Below are 14644 nucleotides of genomic sequence, written 5' to 3'. Positions count from 1 at the left end.
AACTACTATCCTGTAGCTGGCTACAGAATAACTTATTCTGTAGCCACTTTGAGTTACGATAATTACTATGTTAATTTACGAGATTATAGTAACTCCTTACTAAGTGGTTTAATATAACGTTATGGTAAATATCCCCATGTGTTATAGTAACCCAACTATTGTAAAATATGTATTGACATTATGGTAAATTAGTATATAAAATTATAGTAAATGGAGGTGGCTACAGAATAACTTATTTTGTAGCCGGCTACTGAATAGCCTCTCCCTATATATATATATATATATATATATATATATATATATATATATATATATATATATATATATAAGTTCTAACACCTTTGTGTATCTATCTTCATGTGGTGCCCCGTGGTGTCCGTCGTATATACTGCAATATACAAAAAATCAGATCCATGAGATGTTGACATGTCTTCTTTGGTTATCACAAGTTCTTCTGAATCGCTATACTATCTAGGCTTATCACGTATTATGAGCTTCCTTTTCTCTATTCATGTTGATATAGCCATTATCCTTTCTTGAGAATGTGTATGGAATATGGTCCTGTTCACCTACCGCGGCTGGCTGAAGTATCGCAGGCTGGTGCTGGCCCGACACAGGATCATCCGCGCGGCAACGCCGCGCATGATTTCTAGCCCTTGCAGTCTATCTATAGGCTTGGATGTCCATACAGCCCGAGGCACGATGACCTGACATGAAGCACGCTATTTTGGTCCGGCCCGATGGTCAACGGGCCTAAGCTGGCCCGGCCCAGAGCAGGCCGTGCTTGGGCCGCGCCCTAAGCACGTGGACTGGCACAGCATGGCCCGTATTTTATGCAAGGCCTGACAAAAGGCCCGGTATGTATACCAAACTAGCCAAACCTAATGCCCATCTCCCTAATCCCCATCCCAGTTCCAGCCACTACCGCCGCTTGGCCCCTACTCGCGCCAGTTTGTTCTCGTTCGCATCTCTTGCCTCCTCCCCGACTCCTCTTCGTCTCGCCTCGCTCAACGCGCAGGGGTGAAGGTCGTCGGCCGGCGGCCGCTCTACATCCTCGAGTGAGGCAGCCCGGCCCCGAGCTCCGTTAGCCGGTGGGGTGCGCTGCCCCGGGAAGCCACTCCCTTCTCCGCTCACCGGCGAGGTGTGCCACCGCGGGCTCCTCTCCTCCACTCTGGAGCGCGCGCGGTGTGCCCGAGCTCTGCCCCACCGGCCAGCGACACCTCTTCGCGGCCTGCCGAATCCCCCCTCTACCTTCTCTTTTTGCCAGATCTGGCGTCCGCGTCGAGCGCCGCCACCAACCTCCCGTCTCTCTCTCTGGTCTCTGCCTCTTTGGTGGGCCACGGGCTGGCCCGGCCTATAAATTTGGCCGTGCTTAGCGGGCCGGCATGGCAAAAAAAATGACCCATAGTGCCGTGTCTGGGCCGAAGGCCAGGCACGTGGCCCGGAGAGGCACGGCCCGGGAGGCACGACGAGTTGTGCCAGGCCGAGCCGGCTCGGCCCGTTGGTCATCTGTAGTCTATAGGTTTATACTAACAAACATGCCCGTGCGTTGCAACGGGAGAAAAATACTATTAAATGCTAATGAAAACGAATATTACATATATATTTTGTTTTCCCTTTCTATAAAATTTGAATCTATATTTTTTTATGATGACTATGACATCTATATCAATTAAAATACAACCTTGATATTTTTTCTCCCATTGTAAGCTCCAAAAAATTTGTACTCATAAATTTATCGTAGCTTCAATTTTCATAATGTCCATGTGTTGGTGAGTTAGATATTGAGTTCTGTGATTCCTTTTGAGGACCCGTAAAAATAAAAGTCAACAAAGAGTTAGTTATCATCTTGAGGATTGGTCTATCCATTAATAAGACCTCTCTCTCGATTTTTATATGTCAGCTCTCATTGTTTTATCGAAAATTGTACTGATATATACGTATAGTTTGGAGATACATTCTTTCAATTAGGTTGGATGACAAAAGGCTCAAGATTTGAGCCTACGGTTTAATTGTACTGATAATAAATTTTATTTCGGTAATCAAAATTACATCAATAATTTAGTGGTGAAATATTTATGTATCATGGAAAGATTGTTATAATATTTGAAATACCCATAATGATGTATTTATTATTTATTTTTTAAAGTTTATAAGAAAAATGGGATACAGAAAAGAAGAAAACAAAAAAAATTCAACTTTAGACGGAAAAAACATACACATGAGAAAAGAAACATGGAAAAGGATGGGAAACGTTGGACGGGAGAACGGGCGTTTATTAATTTGCACCAATGCCGAACGAATGGTTAACGAACGTGGAAAAGAAGAGGGTTTCCGCGTGGAGCCGCCAGACACCAGATTCACATCTTCGTGCTTATCTATTCCAGTTTTCCCTTGCGTTGGTTCAGGACATGGTGTCAACGGGATAGGTTGGGACTCGGGACTAAAAAAAAAATAGTGCGGATTTTCCCTCCGCCGGCTAACCAGCAAGCCAAGCTAGTGCTTGCCGCTTTTTCTTGTGCAGGTCATTAACTAAATCGTCGGTCAGGGACCTTTGATTATTGGAACCTTCGTCGTTCGGACCCTCGTCATATCAACCGCTGGAATCAGCCTTCGTCAGTGAAGCAAAAAATTGGGTTTTCTTTCGGAGCATCAGCCTTCGATCAGTTTCAGCCTCCATCAATGAAGCTGAAAATTGGGTTTTTCCTCCGAGCATTAGCCTCGATTAGTTTTGCCAGCATCCTTCGCTAGTAGCCTTCGTTAATGAAGCCAGGAGTTCAGGTTTTCTTTGGAGCAGCGGCCTTCGTCAGTGAAGCTGAGAATTCGGGTTTTCTTGAAAGAGAAGGTTTAAACATGTGACAACCTCGACAGAAGGTAACAACCTCGGGGCAAAGGTATGATCTTCTTAAACCTTTGTAAATGGCGGAGATGGTAGCTTTGCAATATCTTAACATTCGTTTTCCACAATAATATGATTATTGTTGCACAAATATATCAATCACTAACCTTTTTACATATGCTAAAAGTATCCTCGTGCAGGAACCAAACTAGCACAAGTGAATATTTTTCACCGTCTATAAATTTTCATCAGCTTATAATGCCTAGCAATTTTTGTTCTCATGATTTATTTTGTCACACTGACCTTCACCTCTCAAGGCAAATTTTCAAAAATTAACCTTGGCATACACCTTGTCACTAATGTGACCAAGAAATTGTTGCGGCCTTTGCCACATCAAAAGGCTCTGAATGGCTATACATGCTTGGCCCCAACCGACTAACTTAAAACACTTTTTTATTTTATTTTCTGAACCTCCTTTTTACTAACTTGCAGGTCACCATCATTTTAAGTATCTCTTGTCCTCGGAAGCTAACACCCCCGTAGAGTACATTCTCTTTGTTATATGCACATTTTTACAATCCCAAAATACATTAGAACGTTTACATTAGTTAGTAGTCCTCACGGAACACAACCTTTGTCGGTCAATGGTTCTCACTAAGTGTTCAACATTCATCACATATTTGTCCAACAACTCCCGAGTTTGCATCAGTCAACACTCTCCATCAATCAACAGTTCTCATGAAATATTCAATCATCGTAAGATACCTCGGCGATCCTCTATCAGTCAGTGGTTTTCCATCAGTCAGCAGTCTTCATTAGTCAGTGCCCTTCGATAGTCAGCGGCCTTCATTAGTTATTAGCCTTCAACTATAATTGGTAATCATCAATCAGTGGCCTTCGTTCGTCAGCGGCCTTCGTTTGTTATTGACCTTCAACAGTTAGCGGCCTTCACCAGCCAGTGGCCTTCATCTATAATTGGTTATCATCAGTCAGCAACATTCGTCATTCATTGGCCTTTGTCAGTCAGCAGACTCCTTCAGTGATTGGCCTTCGTCAGTCAAAAGGCTTCATCAACCATCAGACCTCCCCAACAATCAGACTCCATCAATAATTGACCTCTGGCAACCACCTAACCTTCAAACCCTCTAAATGCTAATATTTTTCCTCTTTTTTGCGGATTGTATTGTTCAATTTTTCCTTTTTAGGTTTTTATAATATTATCAACCAAATTTTATTTGAGCCAACCTTTGGAGAAAACTAACCGTGCAGGTTCCTAAATGGTAGCCTTCACTAGCCATCTGAAACTATAACCCTCTCTCATTTGAGGGCATCATTCTTTATGTGCAAAGTTTAACCTTTGCTCAAGCATAACTATCATTTTTGTAGGGTGCATGATAAGTTTACCCCTTTTAACATTTTTGTGCAAATGCATTCATTTACATCATCACATACATATATGCATTACATAAATGCATTGCACCGCGGTAACCCAACAAAGACCTGTCCATAATTAGGCATCGGGGCCACCACTCTCAAAAGCTTCAAAAAGCTTTACCCGACAAAGACCTATGGGCAATTAGGCATCATGACCTTCGCTCTGTTAAAAGCTTCAAAAAACCTCACCCCTCATATATTATATTAAATGGCTAACCATCTTTTGCAACAAGCAAAAAGCCAGTGTCTTTTTGAGTGTCGAAACACTTGCCAGCAAGTCGATATTTGATGAAGCTATAATGCTCAACCGAAGTCCATGAAAAATGCACCCTATCAACTCAATTGCATTTTCACGCGACTTCTCCAGCCTTTGGCACGCGGCGTCGGCGTCTACATCGGCATCGCCTTCGCTAAGATCTTCGGCATGAGGGGCTTCGCCATCATCTTCGGTGATTTCACCAACATCACCTTCGCCAAACAAGTTTGTAGGAGGGCCTCCGCCAAACAAGTTTGTAGGAGGGCCTTCGCCAAACAAGTTTGTAGGAGGGCCTTCGCCAACACATTTGCCATACCGAAACAACTCGCCTCCATCAACACGAGAGGCTTCGCTGACACCTTCATCGTCTACAACAAATCACCTTTGCCAAACACCTTCGTAGAAGGGCCTTCGCCAACAGCCACGACGAACCACGATGACTTAGCTCCGTCAACACAATGACATGAGGGGGCTTCACCAACACCTTCATCATCTACAACAAATTGCCTCTACCAAACACCTTTGCAGGAGAGTCTGCGGCAAGAGGGGCTTCGCCATCATCTTCATGCACTAGAACGGCTCGAGTGCCTTCGTCAACACCTTCGGCATTATCGCCAACAATGACTTACCATCATCACTGACCTCGTAGGGCTGTGTAAACTACTTCCGCACTAAGGTCTACTACACCTTTGTCAATCACTTTGACTCGAAGGGCTAATCAGCAACTTTGGTCCGAACATCTACTTCCACTACTACGACTGCGTCGACGACACCAAGGGGCTAGGGGGCACATGGGAGGACTAGCAACTCCGAACATGAAGTCTTTTGCCCGGCACTCGTGAGAAGATACCAAAGACGAAGGCCTCGGAGACAAAGACCTGCACGCTGATAGAATTCGGAGAAGAAGGCCTTGAAAGCGAAGACTCGTGCGCCAAGCAAAGCCAATAAATCATGTCGTAGAAGTGGAGAAGGGAGCTGATCGAAGCCAAAAGGTGAAGATATCTGGAAGACTAAGGCACTTGGAGCTAGATGCCTTAAGAATTAGAACATGTATAGTCTAGAGCTGTGCGTGCTCTTTTCTCCAAACCTTTTTTCACATAGGGTTTTTGGGATGGAGTATTAGTGAGGAGTGCCCATGTGGGTTGCGAAGGGCAATCCTCGCAACCAGGTTTTGAGATGTATTGTGCCTCTTCTTGTTTGAGCATCTACTAGGTACAATCATGTAGTACCGGCCACAACCTAGTAGCTAAGAGGCTACTATTGGGGGAGCCCATATGGAATATGGGCAAACTCCCCCTTGAAGAGGCCTAATAGGAGTTGGTGTATTAGCTTGTGAAATCTTCCCCCACCAAGGGGTCGCTTGTAAATTGTCATTGCCTATATATAATGCCAAGAGCATGAGGGGAAGGGGGCTCTCTCTCTTACTCATTTGTAAATCCTAATTTCCCCTGTCCACTTCACTCTCCCTCTCACTCCCCTCTCAATCCCGTTCGGGACACTTGTCCCAACACTTGTAAGGGAGGTCCCTTTTGCATAGTGGATAGCTATACAGTCTTTGTAACTATAATCAGGCAGGATACATGCTTATGCATGCATATAGGTTGGAAACAATTCCATTTTACTAAATCAAGAGAACAAAATATTGGAAAAGGTACTGCAAACTTAATGTCGATAATCTACACATGTGTGACCCGTTTAGTACACTAAAGATGTTACTACTTCGTAAATGTAGAATACAACTATAAACGCAAACTCTCTATAGCACTGCAGGCCCTAAAGATGTTACTACTTAACGTAGAACACAACTATAAACGCAAACTCTCCATAGCACTGCAGGCCAGAGAGTTTAGTACGGAGTATAGAGTAGGTATCGGATGCAGAGGCGTGGGCTTTTAGGAATTGCTGCATGTGACGACAAAGCCTATACCCATGGCACACTCACAAGAGCTTCAAAAAGTGGTATGAGCCCATTTTTAGTGACGGTTTTACCCGCATGCCCCTCTCCCCCTATCATAAATACAGTCACTCCCGCATCACCTATGTGCCCCTCAGTGCTCATTGCATCCCTCACTAGCCTAGATCTCCTTCTCGCCAAGGCGAATCAAACTTGAGAGCTCGAAGGAAGCAGGGACGACCTGTGCAACCAGTTAGAGAAGCATGAGTCATATGGTAGAAGACTATCTTGCGGACAAGTTAGTGATGCTACGAAATGACTATAGAAGTAGGCATACTAATCAGATGCGTCTGTACCGAAACTCTCTATCTGGGCCTTCGCCAACATAGGTATTGAGTTTATGCTCATATCTTCTCGGTTATTGTTTGAAATAAGCTCATTGGCTAGCTTGTTGTTCTTTAGCCACCACACTCTAATATAAGGAGTTACAAAGTAGATGAAATCAAGTGCATGCATTTTCGTTTGGCTATTTAGTACTAAATGGTCGACAATTTGGGAATGTACATATTGAAAAATTGAAAGATGCTAATGTTAGCCTGTGTGATCTCATTTTCTAATGCGGTGTATATTTTGTCATCTGCCAGCAAGTTAATTAAGATGTATTATTTCTACTTGCATATAAAGGCTTCGGAATTGAAAGCGCAGCATAGTTTGTCGTACATATATGTGCAACATTTTTAATTTCGCAGTAAGACATTTCATCAATATGCATAGTTCTTGTTGTTCTCTCTGCCTGCGTGCACGTATTGCATGTGTTTCGGTCTATTTAATCGTCAATACCATTTAGCCTGGACGAGAACAAAGTAAACCACACTGCTACATCGATCCACTATGCATGAGCACACCACTGAGAGAGATGTTTAATCATTTCTTCTTCACAGCCTTGTATTCCGGTTGTATTGATGTAATGTGAGTAATGAATTTATGTAGCAATGTGCCATGACACTACTAGCAAAGTCCGGTTGTATGTCTAAGTGCCTCTAACGTGTAACTAAATGTAGGTAACTGTTGGTGGATTGGTTAGGTCATAGACATTTCGTCATACATCGAATAGGTCCATAACTCAAGGCACTATGACTGTTTAGTTCGATTCTGTGCACCTGACTTTGAGTCCACCATGGTTATTTTTGGGTGGTCTATAGATGACGCAATAATAGCTGAAAGGATCGTTGCAGAGACTCACAAAATTTGTGACTAATCTGGCGCTGTGGTAGAGGCTTATTTCAGTACTTACTGACACCATTTACTACTACATTCAGACTTATCACAAGCAGCTCGTAAAGCATATCACAAACGCTTTTCGGTCTCGGCAGTAAGCTATCGGTGGTGATGACATTCTTATCACATGTGGTTTGCAACCGGCGGTGATAATGGCTTATCACAGTCGGTTTGTATTACCAGACGACGGTGATTTGAATTTTCAAAATTCCCAAAAACGGGCCAAAAATAGCAAATTTTTTTATTTCAATCCTAGAAAGCCGCTCCACGCTATTTTTCACGGTACGCGGTAGTAGTGGGATTCAAACCTGAGACCTTTGTCTTAGCTCCTCTAACCACTCCACCCCTAAGTCAGTTGTGTCTATATAGCATATCCATTCCCCTAGTATTCACTTTTCAGGATTTAAAATGAATATTTAGGACCCTAAACGGCTTCAAATGAAAAAATCATAAACTACAAATTTGTTGTTCTAATAAAGATCTACAACTTTGATTTTGGTTATTTTTCCATCCGAGGTCGTTTGACAAAATTGAATTTCAAAACATCAAAACTTCAGCCAGACTTTTGGGAACTCAAATGATTTCAAATGAAAAACTCATCACCTACAAAATTGTTCTCATCAAGATCTACAACTTTGCTTTTGATCAATTTTCCATACAAGGTTGTTTGAAAATTTGGTTTTTTAAAATTTTAAATCTTTATATACAAATTTGAGACTATAAATGATTTCTAATAAAGTAGTCAACATCTACGACTTTGGTTTTGGTCATTTTTCCATCTAAGGTCATTTGTACAATTCGAAAAAAATTGAATTTTCAAATTTGAGCGCTTCAAAAAGAATTCTGGGACCGCATATGGTTTTAAATGAAAAAGTCATCAACTACAAAGTTATAGATCTCGTCGAGATCTACAACTTTGATATAAAGTTTATTTTCATCCAACTTTATTTGAAAAAGCTATGAATTTTATTGTGCTCCAGCATGGTTATCACCGCCGTATCTTACAACAAGCTGGCGGTGAAAAACGTCTTCACCGCTGGTTCATATGGTGAGGCGGCAGTGATGAGGAGCACATCATCACCGTCGGTTGGTGGTGCAAACCGGCTGTGATGATGGACTATCACCGCCGGTTGGTAAGACGAAGCGGTGGTGACTGTTATCAACCACGACGTTCTTATGAACCGGCGGTGATACGCTCATCTTCAATGGTTCGTATTATGAATCGTTGGTGATAAGCATTACTAACGTTTTAATGGTACCGGCGGTGATAGAGGCATTGGTGATAGGTTAATTTGTATTAGTGATTAGGCGTTACATTGTTGTTTTTGAACCGTTTGATGGGGAAATGTTCAACCGACTAGCATGTTTTCTAACCGATGACAAATTAAACTTGTTTGACAAATTAACCGATGACAAATTAAACGCCTCTGCATCCAATACCTATAGCCTGTTCGCTTGCTCGTAAACGATCGTAAATTTTCAGCCGGGAACAGTATTTTCTCTCACACCAAACCAGCCAGTAGTAAATAATCCACGATCGTTTACGGTCTCCCGAACAGGCCGCTACTCCATACTCTAAAAGAAGGGCCCTAGAGAGAGAAAACTCTCTATAGCACTGCAGGCCTACGGATGCATTCAGAGTGTGTAGGCGAGTAAGCAGATGATAGCATACTCCCTTCTTTCCCAATGCAGCACCTCTCCTCTTTCTGTGCCTGCATCCTCTTCCTCCACACGGCGGCAGCGCCCTCCTCCACATGCCAAGATTGGGGTTCAAGCCCCTTCTCCGGCGTTGCGCCAGAGCTGCACCGCACGCTCTCAACTAGCTGGCGCCATCGTGTTGCGCCCTTCCTTCCGGCGCCAGCGGCCACCCACCTTGTGCCCCTTCTGCATAGCACCGACGGGCACCCACCCCTCACTCCCTTCTCCCAGTGCCGATGAGCCCAAGCATCAATGACCTCCTGTGTGGTGCCCTTCTTCTTGCGCTGGTGAGCTCCCTCCGCATCGAATGTCATGAAAATCGAACAGTGATGGAGTGAAGAGAGAAGGGCGAGGAGACGGTGAGGCCTGCTCACCCTGAAAAGAGATGCTACTGGGTCTAGCTCGCTGAATCCATCGACATGTTGCTTTAGTTTTCACATTTATTCATCAAATGGTCATTTAAGGGGGTATTAGGGACTGTTCCACTCCACGTTTTTTCGTCTCCGCTCCATGTTTTTTAGCCAAACATGTTTAGCTCCACGTAACTCTGCTCCAGGTAAAAAGGTGGAGTTGTGAGAGCACCTAAAGAGGTGCTCCATAAACTAAATTTTTTGTGGAGCTACTCCCCGATGGAGTTTGTGGAGCAGTCCTAAACACAACCTAAACTATAACCTCAAGTTCCTACATAGTTTAACTATAACCTCAAGTTCCTACATAGTTTAGGACATGATTAGTTCCATTCCCATCAAGACCTGGCAGCTAGGCTCCCCAGGAACGAGAAAAATTTCCATGTCCCATGCCAGGCTTGGAGGAAGGTTTTACATGCCACAGGACCTGCCTATTTACTATTCCAGGTAACCAATCAGAATTATGAGCTGTAGCAACATCTAACTCTAGAAACCAATCACGCCTCACAGATGAATCTTAGGCTGTGCTACTCCCAGGAGCTCCGGCTCCGCTACTGTAATGCAACTGTAGCAGAGCCGGGAGAAGCCTCCCTTGGGCACCTCTTCTTGCTTCTCTCTGGGCTGTACCGGAGCTAGAGCCTTTTCCTTTCGCTACAGGACTGCACAGGGAGCAACAGGGACGAAGGAGCCGGAGCCGAGCATGCAGGAGCCCAAACAAACGGCCCCTTAGATAGCGTTCGGATCAATAGAGATAATCCAGATAGAAAAAAAAAATCTTAAAATCACATCTAAACACCCTAAGAGAATTCTAACATACAGATACAAAATCTAAAAAACAAAATTAGAGATTATTTTTATTCAAAATTCGGATTTTTGAATCTCATCCAAACGCGCCCTCATTCTCTTGAGAATCCCTGAATAAAAAAATTTGTGTGTGACGTTTTGCACCATCGCGTGCGTGGAACATCAATACTGTAGAGTAGTAGTACCGCTGTCAAGCTGTCCCTTGGAAATTGGGTGCAGGTCGACTCAGCCCTCAGCGTGTGGGCGTCAAAATTCGTCTGCGTTTCCACGCAACCGAATCGATCGGATCAAACCAAGGCATGTGCTCGATATGGGGCAGAGAAAACAATGCAGCAGGATCGCTGCGTGCAACACTGATGCTGTGCTTTAGGAATTACTAATTAGGACGGCGTACCATGCATGCGCAAACCTCTGTCGCTAGTTCGTTTTCACTCAGTTTTTTTTATTTAATTACCGTAAGTTGGACTAAAGTATACGAGGGCAAAGCTGGTACGCGCCATTGGAAGATCTGTATCGTTTCGTGTAACGTTGACGTTTGACAGCGGTTTGCATGCATGGCCGATTAAAAATGCCACACTTTAACTATCTCATCGGTTTAAATCCGCTAGCAACTAGGTTATCCACCATTATAAAAAACCTAGTCCCCCAAAATGCGCTCTAGGTATTAGTATTTTAAACAAGAGTAAAATACACCGGATGTCCATTAATTTTCATTGGGGGTGTCGTCCACCAACTTTGAAACTGTATTTTTAGGTCCATAAACTTTTAAAATGATTCACTGCAGGTCCATGTCACTTATTTAATCTTAAATTCAAAGTATATTTGTAGAAAACCCCCTACCTTTCTTCGCGCTGCTCGTTTCGGCACAGCCTGCCTCGTCGCGGGCGATTGTAGCCAAGCAGCAGCGGCAACACGACGTACCGATGCATTCGCCGAAGTCGTCGCGAGAGAGCAGCCCTTCGCGGGCGAGGTCGTTGAATCGCTCCTCGACACGGCACCACAGCTCGGCGGCCTCGACAGAGCCCGTGGTGCGGCTGATCAAGCGGAGGCCCTTGAGCGTGCGCCTGGCGCCCGCGCGGGAGCGATTGAGCTGCACCTGCTCCCTCCGCCGCTCGCGCACCGCCATGGCCGCCTCCCGCTGTAGCTCGACGGGCGTGGGGCGGTACGGGGACGGCGACGGCGAGAGCGACCAAAAGCTAAGCTCGCCCAGCGCCGTGGCAGAACCGCAGGACGCAACAGCTAGCCAAGCACCGCACCGCGAAGCAAACAAGAGAAAAAAATAGCGCAAGGAGGCCGCGCCCGCGAAGGAATCACTGGCCCGGGGCGCGGGCCACCCACCGCCCAGCCGCTGCTGCCTGGTGCCTGCCCACGGGAACGGGGAATAGCTGGCTGACGGACGGACGCATTGCGGTGCGGACTGGAACTACGGGTAAGATAATAAAAAGGCCAGGCCTGGCGGGGCGCGCAACCACCGCCGTGCCGCCTCGGAGAGGAGGACGACAGCTCTTGCACCACGGCAGCCGCCATGTGGATGCCGTCCCGTGGGAGCAACGCCCGGCGCAGCAGCCACCACCGCATCACGGACTACCTGGCGGACGACCAGACCACCACCGCCGCCACCGACGCGTCCGACAACAAGTCCTACACTACCGCCTATGGGGAGGAGTTCTGCCATGGCGTTGGGCGAGCTTAGCTTTTGGCCGCTCTCGCCGTCGCCGTCCCCGTCCCCGTACCGCCCCACGCCCGTCGAGCTATAGTGGGAGGCGGCCATGGCGGCGCGCGAGCGGCGGAGGTAGCAGGCACAGCTCAATCGTTCCCGCGCGCGCTCAAGGGCCTCCGCTTCATCAGCCGCACCACGGGCTCCGTCGAGGCCGCCGAGCTGTGGCGCCGCGTCGCGGAGCGATTCAACGACCTCGCCCGCGAAGGGCTGCTCTCCCACGACGACTTCAGCGAATGCATCGGTACGTCGTGCTGCCGCTGCTGCTTGGCTACAATCGCCCGCGAAGGGCTGCTCTCCCGCGACGAGGCAGGCGGTGCCAAAACGAGCAGCGCGAAGGAAGGTAGGGGGTTTTCTACAAATGTACTTTGAATTTAAGGTTAAATAAGTGGCATGGACCTGCAGTGAACCATTTTAAAAGTTCATGGACCTAAAAATACAGTTTCAAAGTTGATGGACCTAGATGACACCCCAACAAACGTTAATGGACCTCCGGTGCATTTTACTCTTTAAACAAATAGAGTGTCTACAATTAAACAGTCCAAGTTAGATGCAAACATTGGGATGATGTGTGACTATATATCCATCAAAATCACCCAGCTAGAAATAGATCGTATAGAATAGTTCACTTAATAGATGAGAATTCTTATGCCTAAAGTAACCCTCTAAATTTGAATCTAACTTGGATACATATTGTCGGTACGAAAAGAAACCAACAAATAAATATTTGTAATTTTGCCATACGTTGTGATCGGATGTGGCCTAACACACAATGACACATGGTTTATACTGGTTTAGGCAACGTGCCCTACGTCCAGTTTCAGTCGGTCGGAGATTTTATTCCTGAGACCAAGTGCTCGAAGTTTGCTGTGGGGTTACAAATGGGTAGGAATAAGAAGGGGGTGTTATAGGCCCGGTCGAACTCTGAACCGAAGGGTTGGAGTGGCGGGGGCTCTAACGTGCGCTAAGTATTGGAGTGTATGCTCTATGTAGTTTTAGAGTTCTTGAGCTATTGAAGTCCAAATAGTTCGATTCCTTTTTAGGAGAGAGCTCATCCCCTTTTATAGTCGAAGGGGATGGGTTCTTACAAGTTTAGAGAAGAGAGAGAATGTGTATATGCGCTATCTAGTCTTGTTGCCCACGTTGTCAGGTACGAGACGGTCGTCGGTGCCCACGATACTATTGATGTTCAGATGCATGTGGCATGCTTTACCATGTTTGCCTGGTATGGCAAATGTTGGCGCCCACAACACTGTTAGGCAAATGTCGGCGCCCATAACACTGCTAGGCAAATGTCGACGCCCACAACACTGTTTGGGTCCTGACACGCCTAGAAGGTTGCTTTATGACTATCAGGCATGGCCTGGTGGCATTGTCCTGTAGGTGCGCAGGGTATGGTAGGCTACAGTCCTTGGTATTGCGGTTTGACTTTGAGCGCCTTACCATACCTGCTCTGCCTTGATCCCCGGGCTCTTACCGAGCGGGCATCCCCGGTCGGCCCCAACCGTGTTGGTCGAGCAAGAGCTGCAAGCAGAGGCTCAGTGTATTCCCGGTCGGAAAAGAAGGTCGGAGTCAGACTATGTCTCCTCCTTGGCCAAGCCTTCCGGTTGGGGACTAGATCGTTTTCCTGGCCTGTCGTTAGGTATCTGGGCCAGTTCGAGAGGCGCGCGTTGCTGCTACGCCATTTGCTGGGCCAAGCTTTTGCTGTGAATTGGGCCCATTGTGGACCCTAGGTTTATGAACCCGATAGGAGCCCCCAAGCCCTTTTGGGACTTCTATGAAGTCATAAAGGGGCTGTTTATACTTGTTTTACGAGCACATCCGATGGGTGTAAGATCGGCAGTCGACGCTGGATGAGACGGAGCACCAACCCAAAGCATCAGGCATGGTCGAGAGGTCGGGCGAGGTGGAGCGCCAACCCAAGCTTTGGGCATGGCCGAAGGGTCGGGCGAGACAGAGCGCCAACCCAAGCATCGGGTGCGGCCGAGGGGTCGGGCGAGACAGAGCTCCAACCCAAGCGTCGGGAGTGGCCGAGGGGTCAGGCGAGATGGAGCGCCAACCCAAGCGTCGGGCACGGCTGAGGGTCAGGCAAGACGGAGCGCCAACCCAAGCATCGAGCTGGCCGAGGGTCAGGCGAGACGGAGCGCCAACCCAAGCATCGGGCTGGCCGAGGGTCAGGCGAGATAGAGCACCAACCCAAGCGTTGGGCGTAGCCGAGGGTCAGGCAAGATGGAGCGCCAACCCAAGCGTCGGGCGCAACCGAGGGGTCGGGCGAGACGGAGCGCCAACCCAAGCGTCGGGCACGACCGAAGGGTCG

Source organism: Miscanthus floridulus, chromosome 8, assembly GCF_019320115.1.
Source record: "Miscanthus floridulus cultivar M001 chromosome 8, ASM1932011v1, whole genome shotgun sequence".
Taxonomy (NCBI): Eukaryota; Viridiplantae; Streptophyta; class Magnoliopsida; order Poales; family Poaceae; genus Miscanthus; species Miscanthus floridulus.
Note: the sequence above shows the minus strand (reverse complement) of the source record.